This window comes from Salvelinus namaycush, chromosome 26 (assembly GCF_016432855.1).
Source record: "Salvelinus namaycush isolate Seneca chromosome 26, SaNama_1.0, whole genome shotgun sequence".
Taxonomy (NCBI): Eukaryota; Metazoa; Chordata; class Actinopteri; order Salmoniformes; family Salmonidae; genus Salvelinus; species Salvelinus namaycush.
The window spans coordinates 32,390,839-32,409,759 of record NC_052332.1 but is presented as its reverse complement, the minus strand read 5'-3'; the positions used below and the strand labels follow the sequence as shown (position 1 = coordinate 32,409,759).

The 18,921-nt window shown below is 45.3% G+C and overlaps 1 pseudogene; it reads left to right on the top strand.

Moving 5' to 3' along the window:
- Positions 1 to 18,921, top strand: part of LOC120021083 — a 105,304-nt pseudogene that overhangs the window by 49,697 nt on the left and 36,686 nt on the right.

The following is an 18,921-nucleotide window of genomic DNA, read 5'->3' as shown; positions in this document are numbered from 1 at the left end:
CTGCTTTCGGTGCAATTTCTGACTGTAGCTGCAATGTAAACTATGATTTATACCTGAAATATGCACATTTTTTAACAAAACATATGCTATACAATAAATATGTTATCAGACTTGTCATCTGATGAAGTTGTTTCTTGGTTAGTGGCTATTTATATCTTTATTTGGTCGAATTGTGATAGCTACTGATGGAGTAAAAAACTGATGGAGTAAGAAAAGTGGTGTCTTTTGCTAACGTGGTTAGCTAATAGATTTACATATTGTGTCTTCCCTGTAAAACATTTTAAAAATCGGACATGTTGGCTTGATTCACAAGATGTGTACCTTTATATGTGTATTGGACTTGTTAATGTGTGAAAGTTAAATATTTAAAAAATATATATTTTGAATTTCGCGCCCTGCACTTTGAGCTGGCTGTTGTCATAAGTGTACCGGTGTGGCTTGCACGCCAAACAGGTTAATTTCAACTACAGAACAGAACAGAGCAGAACAGAGGGGTAAAAGTCCACATGCCACATCCATACAAGGAATTTGGTTCCAATGAGACACAATATTTCTTTGCAAGACATTATATGGAAATCTGTAACGTTTGATTAGCTCCAGGATCTCATTTAGCCTGCACTCAAAATGTATGTTTCCATCACCTCATGGGGAACACATTTGCTTCTAGACCCATCAATTTTGCCATATTGAATGTGTTTTGCTATTTTGGATTTGAAACCTTTAATGTCTACATGCAGCTATATCTAATATATTGGAATAGTCAGTTGTTTTACTGAGGCAGGGATCTCTTTGGCAGGTTAAGGCTTTTCTCAAGCCAGAGGCAGCTCCATTTCGACCCAAACCAACACAGAGGTCCACAATCGCCTCTTGAAGCCATTTCATTGTTTTACTACTGTTTCTTTCCAGCTGTGAGACGTCATCATGAAAGTGACAGACATGATTGAGATCCCTCTCATTTTCTCCTCTTTCTCTTTCTCCACACACAACTCTTTTTCTGTTCATCGTCTCTCTCCATCTTTCTTGACATATCTCTTTCTCCCACCACAACTCTTTCTGTTCCCCTTTTCTTTCTTTTTTTCTTTCACCCATCTTGTTACTCTCTGTTGTGTGTGTGTGTGTGTGTGTGTGTGTGTGTGTGTGTGTGTGGTGTGTGTGTGTGTGTTGTGTGGTGTGTGTGGTGTGTGTGTGTGTGTGTGTGTGTGTGTGTGTGTGTGTGTGTGTGTGTGTGTGTGTTGGTAGGCGAGGTGGTCCGTAGTAGGCCAGCGCAGTGTAGTGTGGGGCCGTGCTCTGTGACGCCACCCTTTTTATCACAGGAAGGGGGTAGTAGTATTTTAATTAAATGTCAGGACAATACTGTGAGAGTTATTGAGGATGAATCACTAGATAAGGAGAGCAGTGGGCCAGAACAGGTCAAAGAGACAAAGTCACCTGGCTGACTGGCTGAAGGCTCTTCATTCATCCACTGGGTAGGAGATGTGGTGGGGATTGGAAAGGGACAGGGGGCTCAGCAGAGGCTTGGAGGGGTTGAGGGTGCTGGGCGTTAGGGGCTGGAGCAGTCAGTGGAAGGTCCACATATACACTACCGGTCAAAAGTTTTAGAACACCTACTCATTCAAGGGTTTTTCTTTATTTTTACTATTTTCTACATTGAATAATAATAGTGAAGTCATCAAAACAATGAAAAAACACATATGGAATCATGTTGTAACCAAAAAAGTGTTAACCTCTCTTGGGTACGTGAGACGTTAGCCTCCCACCTCTTAACAGCCAGTGAAACTGCTGGCGCCGAATTCAAATACAGAAATACTCATTATAAAAATTCAGAAAACAAGACATATTTTACATAGGTTTAAAGATTAACTTCTTGTGAATCCAACCACGGTGTCAGATTTAAAAAAGCTTTACGGCGAAAGCATACCTTACGATTATTTAAGAACATAGCCCAGCAGACAAATCATTACAAACAGTAACCAGCCAAGTAGAAGCGTTACACAAGTCAGAAATAGAGATACAATTAATCCCTAACTTTGATGATCTTCATATGGTTGCACTCAGCAGACATTCATTTACTCAATAAATGTTCCTTTGTTCGATAAAGTCTCTTTATATCGTAAAACCTCCGTTTTGTTTGTGCGTTTTTCTTCAGTAATCCACAGGCTCAAACGCAGTCAAAACAGGCAGACAAAAAATCCAAATTGTATCCGTAAAGTTCATAGAAACATGTCAAACAATGTTTATATTCAATCCTCAGGTTGTTTTTAGCCTAAATAATCGATAATATTTCAACCGGACAAAACGTTGTCAATTTAAAAGGTAAACAAGAAAGGCACTCTCTCGGTCGTGGCATGAAAAAGCTCTGTGACACTTTAGGGTCCACTCATTCAGACTGCTCTTACATCCTCATTTTTCAGAATACAAGCCTGAAACAATTTCTAAAGACTGTTGACATCTAGTGGAAGGCATAGGAACTGCAATTTGAGTCCTAAGTCAATGGATACTGTAATGGCATTGAATAGAAAACTACAAAACCAACAAAAATAAATACTTCCCGAATGGATTTTTCTCAGGTTTCGCCTGCCAAATCAGTTCTGTTATACTCACAGACACTATTTAACAGTTTTGGAAACTTTAGATGTGTCTATCCATATCTACCAGTTTATGCATTCATATCTTCTGGGCCCGAGAAGCAGGAAGTTTAATTTGGGCATGCTTTTCATCCAACATCCGAATGCCCCTACCCTAGAGAAGTTAAAAATCAAAATCAAATAATTTTTTTTTATTGAGATTCTCAAATAGCCACTCTTTGCCTTGATGACAGCTTTGCATACTTTTGGCATTCTCTCCACACTATTCCCCTGGAATGCTTTTCCAACATTCTTGAAGGAGTTCCCACATAAGCTGAGAACTTTTCTGCTTTTCCTTCACTCTGCGGTCTGACTCATCCCAACCATCTCAATGGATTGAGGGCAGGGATTGTGGAGACCAGGTCATCTGATGCAGCACTCCATCACTCTCCTTCTTGGTCAAATAACCTTACACAGCATCGAGGTGTGTTGGGTCATTGTCTGTTGAAAAATAAATGATAGTCCCACTAGCCAAACCAGATTGTGTTATCACTGCAGAGGTGCTGTGGTAGCCATGATGGTTACGTGTGCCTTGAATTCTAAATAAATCACAGACAGTGTCACCAACAAAACCCCATCACACCTCCTCCTCCATGCTTTACGGTGGGAAATACACATGCGGAGATCATCCATTCACCCACCTCACGTCTCACCAAGGCACGTCGGTTGGAACCAAAAATCTCTAATTTGGACTCCAGACCACCGTCTAATGTCCATTGCTCGTGTTTCTTGGCCCAAGCAAGTCTTTTCTTCTTATTGGGTCCTTTAGTAGTGGTTTCTTTGCAGAAATTCGACCATATAGGCCTGATTCACACTGTCTCTGAACAGTTGATGTTTTGACGTGTCTGTTACTTGTGAACTCTGTGAAGCATTTATTTGGGCTGCAATTTCTGAGCTGGTAACTCTAATTAATTTTTCTGCAGCAGAGGTAACTCTGGGTCTTCCATTCCTGTGGCGGTCCTCATGAGAGCGCTTGATGGTTTTTCAGACTGCACTTAAAGAAATCTTCAAAGTTCTTGAAATGTTCCGTATTGACTGACCTTCATGTCTTAAAGTAATGATGGACTGTCGTTTCTCTTTGCTTATTTGAGCTGTTTGGCATAATATGGACTTGGTATTTTACCAATAGGGCTATCTTCTGTATACACCCCTACCTTGTCACAACATAAACTGATTGGCTCAAATGCATTAAGAGGAAAGAAATTCCACAAATTAAGTTTTAAAAGGCACACCTGTTAATTGAAAAGATTCCAGGTGACTACCTCATGAAAGCTGGTGAGAGAATGCCAATAGTGTTGCAAAACTGTCATCAAGTAAGGGGTGGCTATCTGAAGAATCTCAATATAAAATATTTTTTGATTTGTTAAACACTTTTTTGATTACTATATGATTCCATACGTGTTATTTCATAGATTGATGATTTTTGGACTTTCAAGAAGCAAAGTGGTACTTGCTACATCATCATGATGATGTGATGATGATGTAATGATCATGTAAAAAAATCATATGATTCTTGAATAATTTATGTTATAAATGCCTCATGAGCTGAGTCAACTGTCGCACCCCATCAGAACCCAAAATATAACCTTGTTTCACTGCAAAGAGAGTGGTGATACTTGGGGTTGTGGAGCTAGAAGGCACAGATCAATGCTAATCTGACGTTTCTCACATCTGTGATGGGGCTGTGCGTGTGTGTGTGTGTGTGTGCGCGTGTGTGAGTGAAAAACCAGGCAATGAGTCTAACAAGGTGTTGTATTTGGTCAGGTGTGTGTTGGTGTGTATATGGTCAGTAGTGTGTTGGTGTACATTTGGTTAGTAGTGTGTTGGTGTGTATCTGGTCAGTAGTGTGTTGGTGTGTATCTGGTCAGTAGTGTGTTGGTGTGTATTGGTCAGTAGTGTGTTGGTGTGTATCTGTCAAGTGTGTTGGTGTGTATTTGCTCAGGTGTGTGTTGGTGTGTATCTGGTCAGTAGGTGTTGGTGGTATCTGGTCAGTAGTGTGTTGGTGTGTATTGGTTAGTAGTGTGTTGGTGTGTGTGGTGTGTATTTGGTCAGTGTGGTGTGTTTGGTGTGTTGTTGGTGTGTTTGTTGGTATTGGTTGTGTGTTTGGTGTGTATCTGGTTAGTAGTGTGTGGTGTGTATCTGGTCAGTAGGTGTTGATGTGTATTGGTTAAGTGTGTTTGGTGTGTGTTGTGTGTATTGGTCAGGTGTGTGTTGTGTGTATTTGGTCAGGTGTGTTGTTGGTGTGTATTTGGTCAGGTGTGTGTGGTGTGTATTTGGTCAGGTGTGTGTTGGTGTGTATTTGGTCAGGTGTGTGTTGGTGTGTATCTGGTCAGGAGTGTGTTGGTGTGTATCTGGTAGTAGTGAAACAGGAGCACTTCCGGGTTGGAGCGACTAGTCGCATTTTCGCTTGCTCACAGGTAGTATTACATTTTCATTTCATTTCATTTCATTACAGTACAACGGTTTGATTTGTTGATCTTAGCTAGCTACATAGCCGCCTTTGTATCAAAAGATAATTGGTGAGTTTAGAGTAATTATCGAGGTTAGCTAGCCAGCATTTTTCGTCCTCTAACGTTGTCAACACTGCTAGCTAGCCAGCTAGCCAACTTCTACCGAAACATTACAACGGAACGATTGATAGTGTAGTGTTAGCTAGCTACATAGTTGTCTTTGCTGTCTTTGTATCTAAGATAATTGTGTAGTTTAGAGTAATTATCGAGGTTATCGAGGTTCTAGCCAGGTATCAAGGTACCTAGCCAGCAACACTTTCAAACAAAGTCAACAACGCAGCCACTGTAGATAGCCTACTTCACCAGCCAGCAGTACTGAGGTAGATATGTATAGGGGTCAGGTGACAGGGACACTGGAGTGATGGAGGTAGATATGTACAGGGGTAAGGGGACAGGGATACTGGAGTGATGGAGGTAGATATGTATAGGGGTAAGGTGACAGGGACACTGGAGTGATGGAGGTAGATATGTACAGGGTAAGGGGACAGGGATACTGGAGTGATGGAGGTAGTTATGTATAGGGGTTAAGGTGACAGGGATACTGCAGTGATGGAGGTAGATATGTACAGGGGAAGGGGACAGGGATACTGGAGTGATGGAGGTAGATATGTACAGGGGTAAGGGGACAGGGATACTGGAGTGATGGAGGTAGATATGTATAGGGGTAAGGGGACAGGGATACTGGAGTGATGGAGGTAGATATGTATAGGGGTAAGGTGACAGGGATACTGGAGTGATGGAGGTAGATATGTATAGGGGTAAGGGGACAGGGACACTGGAGTGATGGAGGTAGTAGATATGTATAGGGGTCAGGTGACAGGGATACTGGAGTGATGGAGGTAGATATGTATAGGGGTAAGGTGACAGGTATACTGGAGTGATGGAGGTAGATATGTATTTGGGTAAGGGGACAGGGACACTGGAGTGATGGAGGTAGATATGTATAGGGGTAAGGTGACAGGTATACTGGAGTGATGGAGGTAGATATGTATAGGGGTAAGGTGACAGGGATACTGGAGTGATGGAGGTAGATATGTATAGGGGTAAGGTGACAGGTATACTGGAGTGATGGAGGTAGATATGTATAGGGGTAAGAGGACAGGGATACTGGAGTGATGGAGGTAGATATGTATAGGGGTAAGGTGACAGGGATACTGGAGTGATGGAGGTAGATATGTATAGGGGTAAGGGGACAGGGACACTGGAGTGATGGAGGTAGATATGTATAGGGGTCAGGTGACAGGGACACTGGAGTGATGGAGGTAGATATGTACAGGGGTAAGGGGACAGGGATACTGGAGTGATGGAGGTAGATATGTATAGGGGTAAGGTGACAGGGATACTGCAGTGATGGAGGTAGATATGTACAGGGGTAAGGGGACAGGGATACTGGAGTGATGGAGGTAGATATGTACAGGGGTAAGGGGACAGGGATACTGGAGTGATGGAGGTAGATATGTATAGGGGTAAGGTGACAGGTATACTGGAGTGATGGAGGTAGATATGTATAGGGGTAGGGGGACAGGGATACTGGAGTGATGGAAGTAGATATGTATAGGGGTAAGGAGACAGGGATACTGGAGTGATGGAGGTAGATATGTATAGGGGTAAGGTGACAGGGATACTGGATTGATGGAGGTAGATATGTATAGGGGTAAGGGGACAGGAACACTGGAGTGATGGAGGTAGATATGTATAGGGATCAGGTGACAGGGACACTGGAGTGATGGAGGTAGATATGTACAGGGGTAAGGGGACAGGGATACTGGAGTGATGGAGGTAGATATGTATAGGGGTAAGGTGACAGGGATACTGCAGTGATGGAGGTAGATATGTACAGGGGTAAGGGGACAGGGATACTGGAGTGATGGAGGTAGATATGTACAGGGGTAATGGGACAGGGATACTGGAGTGATGGAGGTAGATATGTATAGGGGTAAGGTGACAGATATACTGGAGTGATGGAGGTAGATATGTATAGGGGTAAGGGGACAGGGATACTGGAGTGATGGAGGTAGATATGTATAGGGGTAAGGTGACAGGGATACTGGAGTGATGGAGGTAGATATGTATAGGGGTAAGGTGACAGGGATACTGGAGTGATGGAGGTAGATATGTATAGGGGTAAGGTGACAGGGATACTGGAGTGATGGAGGTAGATATGTATAGGGGTAAGGTGACAGGTATACTGGAGTGATGGAGGTAGATATGTATAGGGGTAAGGTGACAGGGATACTGGAGTGATGGAGGTAGATATGTATAGGGGTAAGGGGACAGGGACACTGGAGTGATGGAGGTAGATATGTATAGGGGTCAGGTGACAGGGATACTGGAGTGATGGAGGTAGATATGTATAGGGGTAAGGTGACAGGTATACTGGAGTGATGGAGGTAGATATGTATTTGGGTAAGGGGACAGGGACACTGGAGTGATGGAGGTAGATATGTATAGGGGTAAGGTGACAGGTATACTGGAGTGATGGAGGTAGATATGTATAGGGGTAAGGTGACAGGGATACTGGAGTGATGGAGGTAGATATGTATAGGGGTAAGGGGACAGGGACACTGGAGTGATGGAGGTAGATATGTATAGGGGTCAGGTGACAGGGACACTGGAGTGATGGAGGTAGATATGTACAGGGGTAAGGGGACAGGGATACTGGAGTGATGGAGGTAGATATGTATAGGGGTAAGGTGACAGGGATACTGCAGTGATGGAGGTAGATATGTACAGGGGTAAGGGGACAGGGATACTGGAGTGATGGAGGTAGATATGTATAGGGGTAAGGGGACAGGGATACTGGATTGATGGAGGTAGATATGTATAGGGGTAAGGGGACAGGAACACTGGAGTGATGGAGGTAGATATGTATAGGGATCAGGTGACAGGGACACTGGAGTGATGGAGGTAGATATGTACAGGGGTAAGGGGACAGGGATACTGGAGTGATGGAGGTAGATATGTATAGGGGTAAGGTGACAGGGATACTGCAGTGATGGAGGTAGATATGTACAAGGGTAAGGGGACAGGGATACTGGAGTGATGGAGGTAGATATGTACAGGGGTAATGGGACAGGGATACTGGAGTGATGGAGGTAGATATGTATAGGGGTAAGGTGACAGATATACTGGAGTGATGGAGGTAGATATGTATAGGGGTAAGGGGACAGGGATACTGGAGTGATGGAGGTAGATATGTATAGGGGTAAGGTGACAGGGATACTGGAGTGATGGAGGTAGATATGTATAGGGGTAAGGTGACAGGGATACTGGAGTGATGGAGGTAGATATGTTTAGGGGTAAGGTGACAGGGATACTGGAGTGATGGAGGTAGATATGTATAGGGGTAAGGTGACAGGGATACTGGAGTGATGGAGGTAGATATGTATAGGGGTAAGGTGACAGGGATACTGGAGTGATGGAGGTAGATATGTATAGGGGTAAGGGGACAGGGACACTGGAGTGATGGAGTGATGGAGGTAGATATGTATAGGGGTCAGGTGACAGGGACACTGGAGTGATGGGGGTAGATATGTACAGGGGTAAGGGGACAGGGATACTGGAGTGATGGAGGTAGATATGTATAGGGGTAAGGTGACAGGGACACTGGAGTGATGGAGGTAGATATGTACAGGGGTAAGGGGACAGGGATACTGGAGTGATGGAGGTAGTTATGTATAGGGGTAAGGTGACAGGGATACTGCAGTGATGGAGGTAGATATGTACAGGGGTAAGGGGATAGGTATACTGGAGTGATGGAGGTAGATATGTATTTGGGTAAGGGGACAGGGACACTGGAGTGATGGAGGTAGATATGTATAGGGGTAAGGTGACAGGTATACTGGAGTGATGGAGGTAGATATGTATTTGGGTAAGGGGACAGGGACACTGGAGTGATGGAGGTAGATATGTATAGGGGTAAGGTGACAGGTATACTGGAGTGATGGAGGTAGATATGTATAGGGGTAAGGTGACAGGGATACTGGAGTGATGGAGGTAGATATGTATAGGGGTAAGGTGACAGGTATACTGGAGTGATGGCGGTAGATATGTATAGGGGTAAGGGGACAGGGACACTGGAGTGATGGAGGTAGATATGTATAGGGGTCAGGTGACAGGGACACTGGAGTGATGGAGGTAGATATGTACAGGGGTAAGGGGACAGGGATACTGGAGTGATGGAGGTAGATATGTATAGGGGTAAGGTGACAGGGATACTGCAGTGATGGAGGTAGATATGTACAGGGGTAAGGGGACAGGGATACTGGAGTGATGGAGGTAGATATGTACAGGGGTAAGGGGACAGGGATACTGGAGTGATGGAGGTAGATATGTATAGGGGTAAGGTGACAGGGATACTGCAGTGATGGAGGTAGATATGTACAGGGGTAAGGGGACAGGGATACTGGAGTGATGGAGGTAGTTATGTATAGGGGTAAGGTGACAGGGATACTGCAGTGATGGAGGTAGATATGTACAGGGGTAAGGGGACAGGGATACTGGAGTGATGGAGGTAGATATGTACAGGGGTAAGGGGACAGGGATACTGGAGTGATGGAGGTAGATATGTATAGGGGTAAGGGGACAGGGATACTGGAGTGATGGAGGTAGATATGTATAGGGGTAAGGTGACAGGGATACTGGAGTGATGGAGGTAGATATGTATAGGGGTAAGGGGACAGGGACACTGGAGTGATGGAGGTAGATATGTATAGGGGTCAGGTGACAGGGATACTGGAGTGATGGAGGTAGATATGTATAGGGGTAAGGTGACAGGTATACTGGAGTGATGGAGGTAGATATGTATTTGGGTAAGGGGACAGGGACACTGGAGTGATGGAGGTAGATATGTATAGGGGTAAGGTGACAGGGATACTGGAGTGATGGAGGTAGATATGTATAGGGGTAAGGTGACAGGGATACTGGAGTGATGGAGGTAGATATGTATAGGGGTAAGGGGACAGGGACACTGGAGTGATGGAGGTAGATATGTATAGGGGTCAGGTGACAGGGACACTGGAGTGATGGAGGTAGATATGTACAGGGGTAAGGGGACAGGGATACTGGAGTGATGGAGGTAGATATGTATAGGGGTAAGGTGACAGGGATACTTCAGTGATGGAGGTAGATATGTACAGGGGTAAGGGGACAGGGATACTGGAGTGATGGAGGTAGATATGTACAGGGGTAAGGGGACAGGGATACTGGAGTGATGGAGGTAGATATGTATAGGGGTAAGGTGACAGGTATACTGGAGTGATGGAGGTAGATATGTATAGGGGTAGGGGGACAGGGATACTGGAGTGATGGAGGTAGATATGTATAGGGGTAAGGAGACAGGGATACTGGAGTGATGGAGGTAGATATGTATAGGGGTAAGGTGACAGGGATACTGGAGTGATGGAGGTAGATATGTATAGGGGTAAGGGGACAGGAACACTGGAGTGATGGAGGTAGATATGTATAGGGGTCAGGTGACAGGGACACTGGAGTGATGGAGGTAGATATGTACAGGGGTAAGGGGACAGGGATACTGGAGTGATGGAGGTAGATATGTATAGGGGTAAGGTGACAGGGATACTGCAGTGATGGAGGTAGATATGTACAGGGGTAAGGGGACAGGGATACTGGAGTGATGGAGGTAGATATGTACAGGGGTAATGGGACAGGGATACTGGAGTGATGGAGGTAGATATGTATAGGGGTAAGGTGACAGATATAGTGGAGTGATGGAGGTAGATATGTATAGGGGTAAGCGGACAGGGATACTGGAGTGATGGAGGTAGATATGTATAGGGGTAAGGTGACAGGGATACTGGAGTGATGGAGGTAGATATGTATAGGGGTAAGGTGACAGGTATACTGGAGTGATGGAGGTAGATATGTATTTGGGTAAGGGGACAGGGACACTGGAGTGATGGAGGTAGATATGTATAGGGGTAAGGTGACAGGTATACTGGAGTGATGGAGGTAGATATGTATAGGGGTAAGGTGACAGGGATACTGGAGTGATGGAGGTAGATATGTATAGGGGTAAGGTGACAGGGATACTGGAGTGATGGAGGTAGATATGTATAGGGGTAAGGGGACAGGGACACTGGAGTGATGGAGGTAGATATGTATAGGGGTCAGGTGACAGGGACACTGGAGTGATGGAGGTAGATATGTACAGGGGTAAGGGGACAGGGATACTGGAGTGATGGAGGTAGATATGTATAGGGGTAAGGTGACAGGGATACTTCAGTGATGGAGGTAGATATGTACAGGGGTAAGGGGACAGGGATACTGGAGTGATGGAGGTAGATATGTACAGGGGTAAGGGGACAGGGATACTGGAGTGATGGAGGTAGATATGTATAGGGGTAAGGTGACAGGTATACTGGAGTGATGGAGGTAGATATGTATAGGGGTAGGGGGACAGGGATACTGGAGTGATGGAGGTAGATATGTATAGGGGTAAGGAGACAGGGATACTGGAGTGATGGAGGTAGATATGTATAGGGGTAAGGTGACAGGGATACTGGAGTGATGGAGGTAGATATGTATAGGGGTAAGGGGACAGGAACACTGGAGTGATGGAGGTAGATATGTATAGGGGTCAGGTGACAGGGACACTGGAGTGATGGAGGTAGATATGTACAGGGGTAAGGGGACAGGGATACTGGAGTGATGGAGGTAGATATGTATAGGGGTAAGGGGACAGGGATACTGCAGTGATGGAGGTAGATATGTACAGGGGTAAGGGGACAGGGATACTGGAGTGATGGAGGTAGATATGTACAGGGGTAATGGGACAGGGATACTGGAGTGATGGAGGTAGATATGTATAGGGGTAAGGTGACAGATATACTGGAGTGATGGAGGTAGATATGTATAGGGGTAAGGGGACAGGGATACTGGAGTGATGGAGGTAGATATGTATAGGGGTAAGGTGACAGGGATACTGGAGTGATGGAGGTAGATATGTATAGGGGTAAGGTGACAGGGATACTGGAGTGATGGAGGTATATATGTATAGGGGTAAGGTGACAGGGATACTGGAGTGATGGAGGTAGATATGTATAGGGGTAAGGTGACAGGGATACTGGAGTGATGGAGGTAGATATGTAAAAGGGTAAGGTGACAGGGATACTGGAGTGATGGAGGTAGATATGTATAGGGGTAAGGGGACAGGGACACTGGAGTGATGGAGGTAGATATGTATAGGGGTCAGGTGACAGGGATACTGCAGTGATGGAGGTAGATATGTACAGGGGTAAGGGGACAGGGATACTGGAGTGATGGAGGTAGATATGTACAGGGGTAAGGGGACAGGGATACTGGAGTGATGGAGGTAGATATGTACAGGGGTAAGGGGACAGGGATACTGGAGTGATGGAGGTAGATATGTATAGGGGTAAGGGGACAGGGATACTGGAGTGATGGAGGTAGATATGTATAGGGGTAAGGAGACAGGGATACTGGAGTGATGGAGGTAGATATGTATAGGGGTAAGGTGACAGGGATACTGGAGTGATGGAGGTAGATATGTATAGGGGTAAGGTGACAGGGATACTGGAGTGATGGAGGTAGATATGTATAGGGGTAAGGTAACAGGGATACTGGAGTGATGGAGGTAGATATGTATAGGGGTAAGGTGACAGGGATACTGGAGTGATGGAGGTAGATATGTACAGGGGTAAGGGGACAGGGATACTGGAGTGATGGAGGTAGATATGTATAGGGGTAAGGTGACAGGTATACTGGAGTGATAGAGGTAGATATGTATAGGGGTAAGGGGACAGGGATACTGGAGTGATGGAGGTAGATATGTATAGGGGTAAGGTGACAGGGATACTGGAGTGATGGAGGTAGATATGTATAGGGATAAGGTGACAGGGATACTGGGTGATCGAGGTAGATATGTACAGGGGTAAGGGGACAGGGATACTGGAGTGATGGAGGTAGATATTTATAGGGGTAAGGTGACAGGGATACTGGAGTGATGGAGGTAGATATGTATAGGGGTAAGGTGACAGGTATACTGGAGTGATGGAGGTAGATATGTATAGGGGTAAGGTGACAGGGATACTGGAGTGATGGAGGTAGATATGTATATGGGTAAGGTGACAGGTATACTGGAGTGATGGAGGTAGATATGTATAGGGGTAAGGTGACAGGTATACTGGAGTGATGGAGGTAGATATGTATAGGGGTAAGGTGACAGGGATACTGGAGTGATGGAGGTAGATATGTATAGGGGTAAGGTGACAGGTATACTGGAGTGATGGAGGTAGATATGTATAGGGGTAAGGGGACAGGGACACTGGAGTGATGGAGGTAGATATGTATAGGGGTAAGGTGACAGGTATACTGGAGTGATGGAGGTAGATATGTATAGGGGTAAGGTGACAGGGATACTGGAGTGATGGAGGTAGATATGTATAGGGGTAAGGTGACAGGTATACTGGATTGATGGAGGTAGATATGTATAGGGGTAAGGGGACAGGGATACTGGAGTGATGGAGGTAGATATGTATAGGGGTAAGGTGACAGGGATACTGGAGTGATGGAGGTAGATATGTATAGGGGTAAGGGGACAGGGACACTGGAGTGATGGAGGTAGATATGTATAGGGGTCAGGTGACAGGGACACTGGAGTGATGGAGGTAGATATGTACAGGGGTAAGGGGACAGGGATACTGGAGTGATGGAGGTAGATGTGTATAGGGGTAAGGTGACAGGGATACTGCAGTGATGGAGGTAGATATGTACAGGGGTAAGGGGACAGGGATACTGGAGTGATGGAGGTAGATATGTACAGGGGTAAGGGGACAGGGATACTGGAGTGATGGAGGTAGATATGTACAGGGGTAAGGTGACAGGTATACTGGAGTGATGGAGGTAGATATGTATAGGGGTAAGGGGACAGGGATACTGGAGTGATGGAGGTAGATATGTATAGGGGTAAGGTGACAGGGATACTGGAGTGATGGAGGTAGATATGTATAGGGGTAAGGTGACAGGTATACTGGAGTGATGGAGGTAGATATGTATAGGGGTAAGGTGACAGGGATACTGGAGTGATGGAGGTAGATATGTATAGGGGTAAGGTGACAGGGATACTGGAGTGATGGAGGTAGATATGTATAGGGGTAAGGGGACAGGGACACTGGAGTGATGGAGGTAGATATGTATAGGGGTCAGGTGACAGGGACACTGGAGTGATGGAGGTAGATATGTACAGGGGTAAGGGGACAGGGATACTGGAGTGATGGAGGTAGATGTGTATAGGGGTAAGGTGACAGGGATACTGCAGTGATGGAGGTAGATATGTACAGGGGTAAGGGGACAGGGATACTGGAGTGATGGAGGTAGATATGTACAGGGGTAAGGGGACAGGGATACTGGAGTGATGGAGGTAGATATGTACAGGGGTAAGGTGACAGGTATACTGGAGTGATGGAGGTAGATATGTATAGGGGTAAGGGGACAGGGATACTGGAGTGATGGAGGTAGATATGTATAGGGGTAAGGTGACAGGGATACTGGAGTGATGGAGGTAGATATGTATAGGGGTAAGGTGACAGGTATACTGGAGTGATGGAGGTAGATATGTATAGGGGTAAGGTGACAGGGATACTGGAGTGATGGAGGTAGATATGTATAGGGGTAAGGTGACAGGTATACTGGAGTGATGGAGGTAGATATGTATAGGGGTAAGGTGACAGGGATACTGGAGTGATGGAGGTAGATATGTATAGGGGTAAGGTGACAGGGATACTGGAGTGATGGAAGTAGATATGTATAAGGGTAAGGTGACAGGGATACTGGAGTGATGGAGGTAGATATGTATACGGTGACAGGTATACTGGAGTGATGGAGGTAGATATGTATAGGGGTAAGGTGACAGGTATACTGGAGTAATGGAGGTAGATATGTATACGGTGACAGGTATACTGGAGTGATGGAGGTAGATATGTATACGGTGACAGGTATACTGGAGTGATGGAGGTAGATATGTATAGGGGTAAGGTGACAGGGATACTGGAGTGATGGAGGTAGATATGTATAGGGGTAAGGTGACAGGGATACTGGAGTGATGGAGGTAGATATGTATAGGGGTAAGGTGACAGGGATACTGGAGTGATGGAGGTAGATATGTATAGGGGTAAGGTGACAGGGATACTGGAGTGATGGAGGTAGATATGTATAGGGGTAAGGTGACAGGGATACTGGAGTGATGGAGGTAGATATGTATAGGGGTAAGGTGACAGGTATACTGGAGTGATGGAGGTAGATATGTATAGGGGTAAGGTGACAGGGATACTGGAGTGATGGAGGTAGATATGTATAGGGGTAAGGTGACAGGGATACTGGAGTGATGGAGGTAGATATGTATAGGGGTAAGGTGACAGGGATACTGGAGTGATGGAGGTAGATATGTATAGGGGTAAGGTGACAGGTATACTGGAGTGATGGAGGTAGATATGTATACGGTGACAGGTATACTGGAGTAATGGAGGTAGATATGTATACGGTGACAGGTATACTGGAGTAATGGAGGTAGATATGTATAGGGGTAAGGTGACAGGTATACTGGAGTGATGGAGGTAGATATGTATAGGGGTAAGGTGACAGGGATACTGGAGTGATGGAGGTAGATATGTATACGGTGACAGGTATACTGGAGTGATGGAGGTAGATATGTATAGGGGTAAGGTGACAGGTATACTGGAGTGATGGAGGTAGATATGTATAGGGGTAAGGTGACAGGTATACTGGAGTGATGGAGGTAGATATGTATAGGGGTAAGGTGACAGGTATACTGGAGTGATGGAGGTAGATATGTACAGGGGGAGTGATGGAGGTAGATATGTACAGGGGTAAGGTGACAGGTATACTGGAGTCATGGAGGTAGATATGTATAGGGGTAAGGTGACAGGGATACTGGGGTGATGGAGGTAGATATGTATAGGGGTAAGGTGACAGGTATACTGGAGTGATGGAGGTAGATATGTATAGGGGTAAGGTGACAGGGATACTGGAGTGATGGAGGTAGATATGTATAGGGGTAAGGTGACAGGGATACTGGAGTGATGGAGGTAGATATGTATAGGGGTAAGGAGACTAGGCAACAGGATATAAGATAAACAGAGTAGCAGCAGCTTGTATGTGAGTGGGTGTGTAGAGTCAGTATAAATGTATGTGCATATTATGTTTGAGTGAACAGATGATGGAGTGAGTGTTTGTGTGTGTGTTGGAGTGACAGTGTGTGTGTTGGAGTGACAGTGTGTTTGTTGGAGTGACAGTGTGTGTGAGTGTGTAGGGCCCTGTGAGTGGGCATAGAGACAGTGCAAATACTGAAATAAAAGGTCAATAAAGATACAAGGTAAACTCGGTCCGTGTAGCTATTTTGTTAGCTATTTATCAGTTGTATTGATTGCTTGGGAATAGAAGCTGTTCAAGAGCCTGTTGGTGTCAGTCTTGATGCACCGGTGTATGACATGTTGTTTCTGCAAAGGGAATAATGGCTTGTGTTAGGGAATGTGATGAAGCTGTCACAGTCTTGTACTTGGAAAGAAAATAGGCATCTAAATTTAGTTTGAGTGTTACTGAAGAGAAATCTCTGTAAAGATAGTAAGGTCTGATGGGAACAAATAAAAGAAAACGTATCCTGACATGAAGGAATGCTCTCTAACAACTCTTATCTCTCTCTCTAATAATGTCTCCCCCTTCTCCCTCAATTTCCTGTCCCTATCTCTCAATCTCCTTCTAATATTTCTGTTTGTCTCCATTTTTCCTTAGCTGGGACCACATATATCTTTGGGAGAGGAGGAGCCCTCATCACGTACACCTGGGCCCCTAATGAGAGGCCGAGCACCAGAGCTGACCGCCTAGCTGTGGGCTTCAGTACTCAGCAGAAAGACGCCATCTTGGTCAGAGTGGAGAGCACCAGTGGACTGGGAGACTACCTGCAGCTGCACATAGTAAGGACAGGAAGGTGTGGGGGGGTACTATGGGATAGGGTAAAGGATCAGGGATTAGGTCCCATTTTCTATTGGGGTTTAGAACAAAGGCTTAGGATGAGCTCATAGGCTGACTGTACAGAATCCTGAAATGCTCTTGCTGGAGATTTTGGAGGACTAATTGAGGTGCTTAGAAAGACTGTGTTAATTGATAAAATGTCTGTCAATTGCCGTAGAAAAGGACATATGGCAATTATTACTCATGATATCTATAATTAGTGCCAGGAAAGTATGCACCATGCATCTGGATTAGCAGGAGAGAAACAATGCCAGTGTTTGCTCATTAAAACAGCAGGGGGCAGAGATTGTTATGGCAGTACATCCCACTGGCAAATGCTTCGTTGACCTCTAGCTCATTACTTGCAATTAGAGTTCCAGTAGAAAACGATGCAGTTAAACGGTTTCATCTGAATTCATTATTAATTCAATATTCACAGTGCACGCATGCTATGTTACCCTAGCTGTTTAACACTAGGATAGCAGATGCTGAGCCAAACAGTAGCGTGGTGTGTGCTATTTTCTAAAGAAGCCTTTAAGTCAGATACACTACATGACCAAAAGTATGTGGACAACTGCTCGTCAAACATCTCATTCCAATATCATGGCCATTAATATGGAGTTGGTTCCCCCTTTGCTGCTATAACAGCCTCCACTCTTCTCGGAAGGCTTCCACTAGATGTTGTAATATTGCTGCTGGGACTTGCTTCCATTCAGCCACAAGAGCATTAGTGAGGTCGGGCACTGATGTTGGGCAATTAGGCATGGCTCGCAGTCAATGTTCCAATTCATCCCAAAGGTGTTTGATGGGGTTGAGGTCAGGGCTCTATGCAGGCCAGTCAAGTTCTTCCACACCAATCTCAACAAACCATTTCTGTATGGACCTCGCTTTGTGCACAGGGGCATTGTCATGCTGAAACAGGAAAGGGCCTTCCCCAAACTGTTGACACAAAGTTGGAAGCACAGAATCGTCTAGAATGTCATTGTATGCTGTGGAGTTAAGATTGCCCGAACCATTAAAAACATCCCCAGACTATTATTCCACCTCCACCAAACTTGACAGTTCGCACTATGCATTGGGGTATGTAGCATTCTCTTGGCATTCCCAAATTCGTCCATCGGACTGCCAGATGGCGAAGCATGATTCATCACTCCAGGGAACGCGTTTCAACTGCTCCTAGAGTCCAATGGCGGCGATACTTGGCATTGCTCATGGTGAATTTAGGCTTGTGTGCGGATGTCTGGCCATGAAAACCCATTTCATGAAGCTCCCGACGAACAGTTCTTGTGCTGACGTTGCTTCCAGAGGCAGTTTGGAACTCGGTAGTGAGTATTGCAACCGAGGACAGATGATTTTAATACACTACCCGCTTCAGCACTCGGCGGTCCCGTTCTGTGAGCTTGTGTGGCCGTTGTTGCTCCTAGACGTTTCCACATAACAATAACCGCACTTATAGTTGACCGGGGCAGATCTATCAGGGCATAAATTTTACAAACTGACTTGTTGGAAAGGTGGCATCCTACGACAGTGCCACATTGAAAGTCACTGAACTCTTCAGTACAGGCCATTCTACTTCAATGTTTGTCTTTGGAGATTGCATGGCTGTGTGCTTCGATTGTATATACTTGTCAGCAACGGGTGTGGCTGAAAAAGCTGAATCCACTAATTTGAAGGGTTGTCCACATACTTGTGTATATATAGTGTATGTTATGTCCCTGTTTGAGTCCGAGCCCAAACACAGCTGACCCAGATGGCGGTTAAAGTAGCTTGTTCCCCAGGGG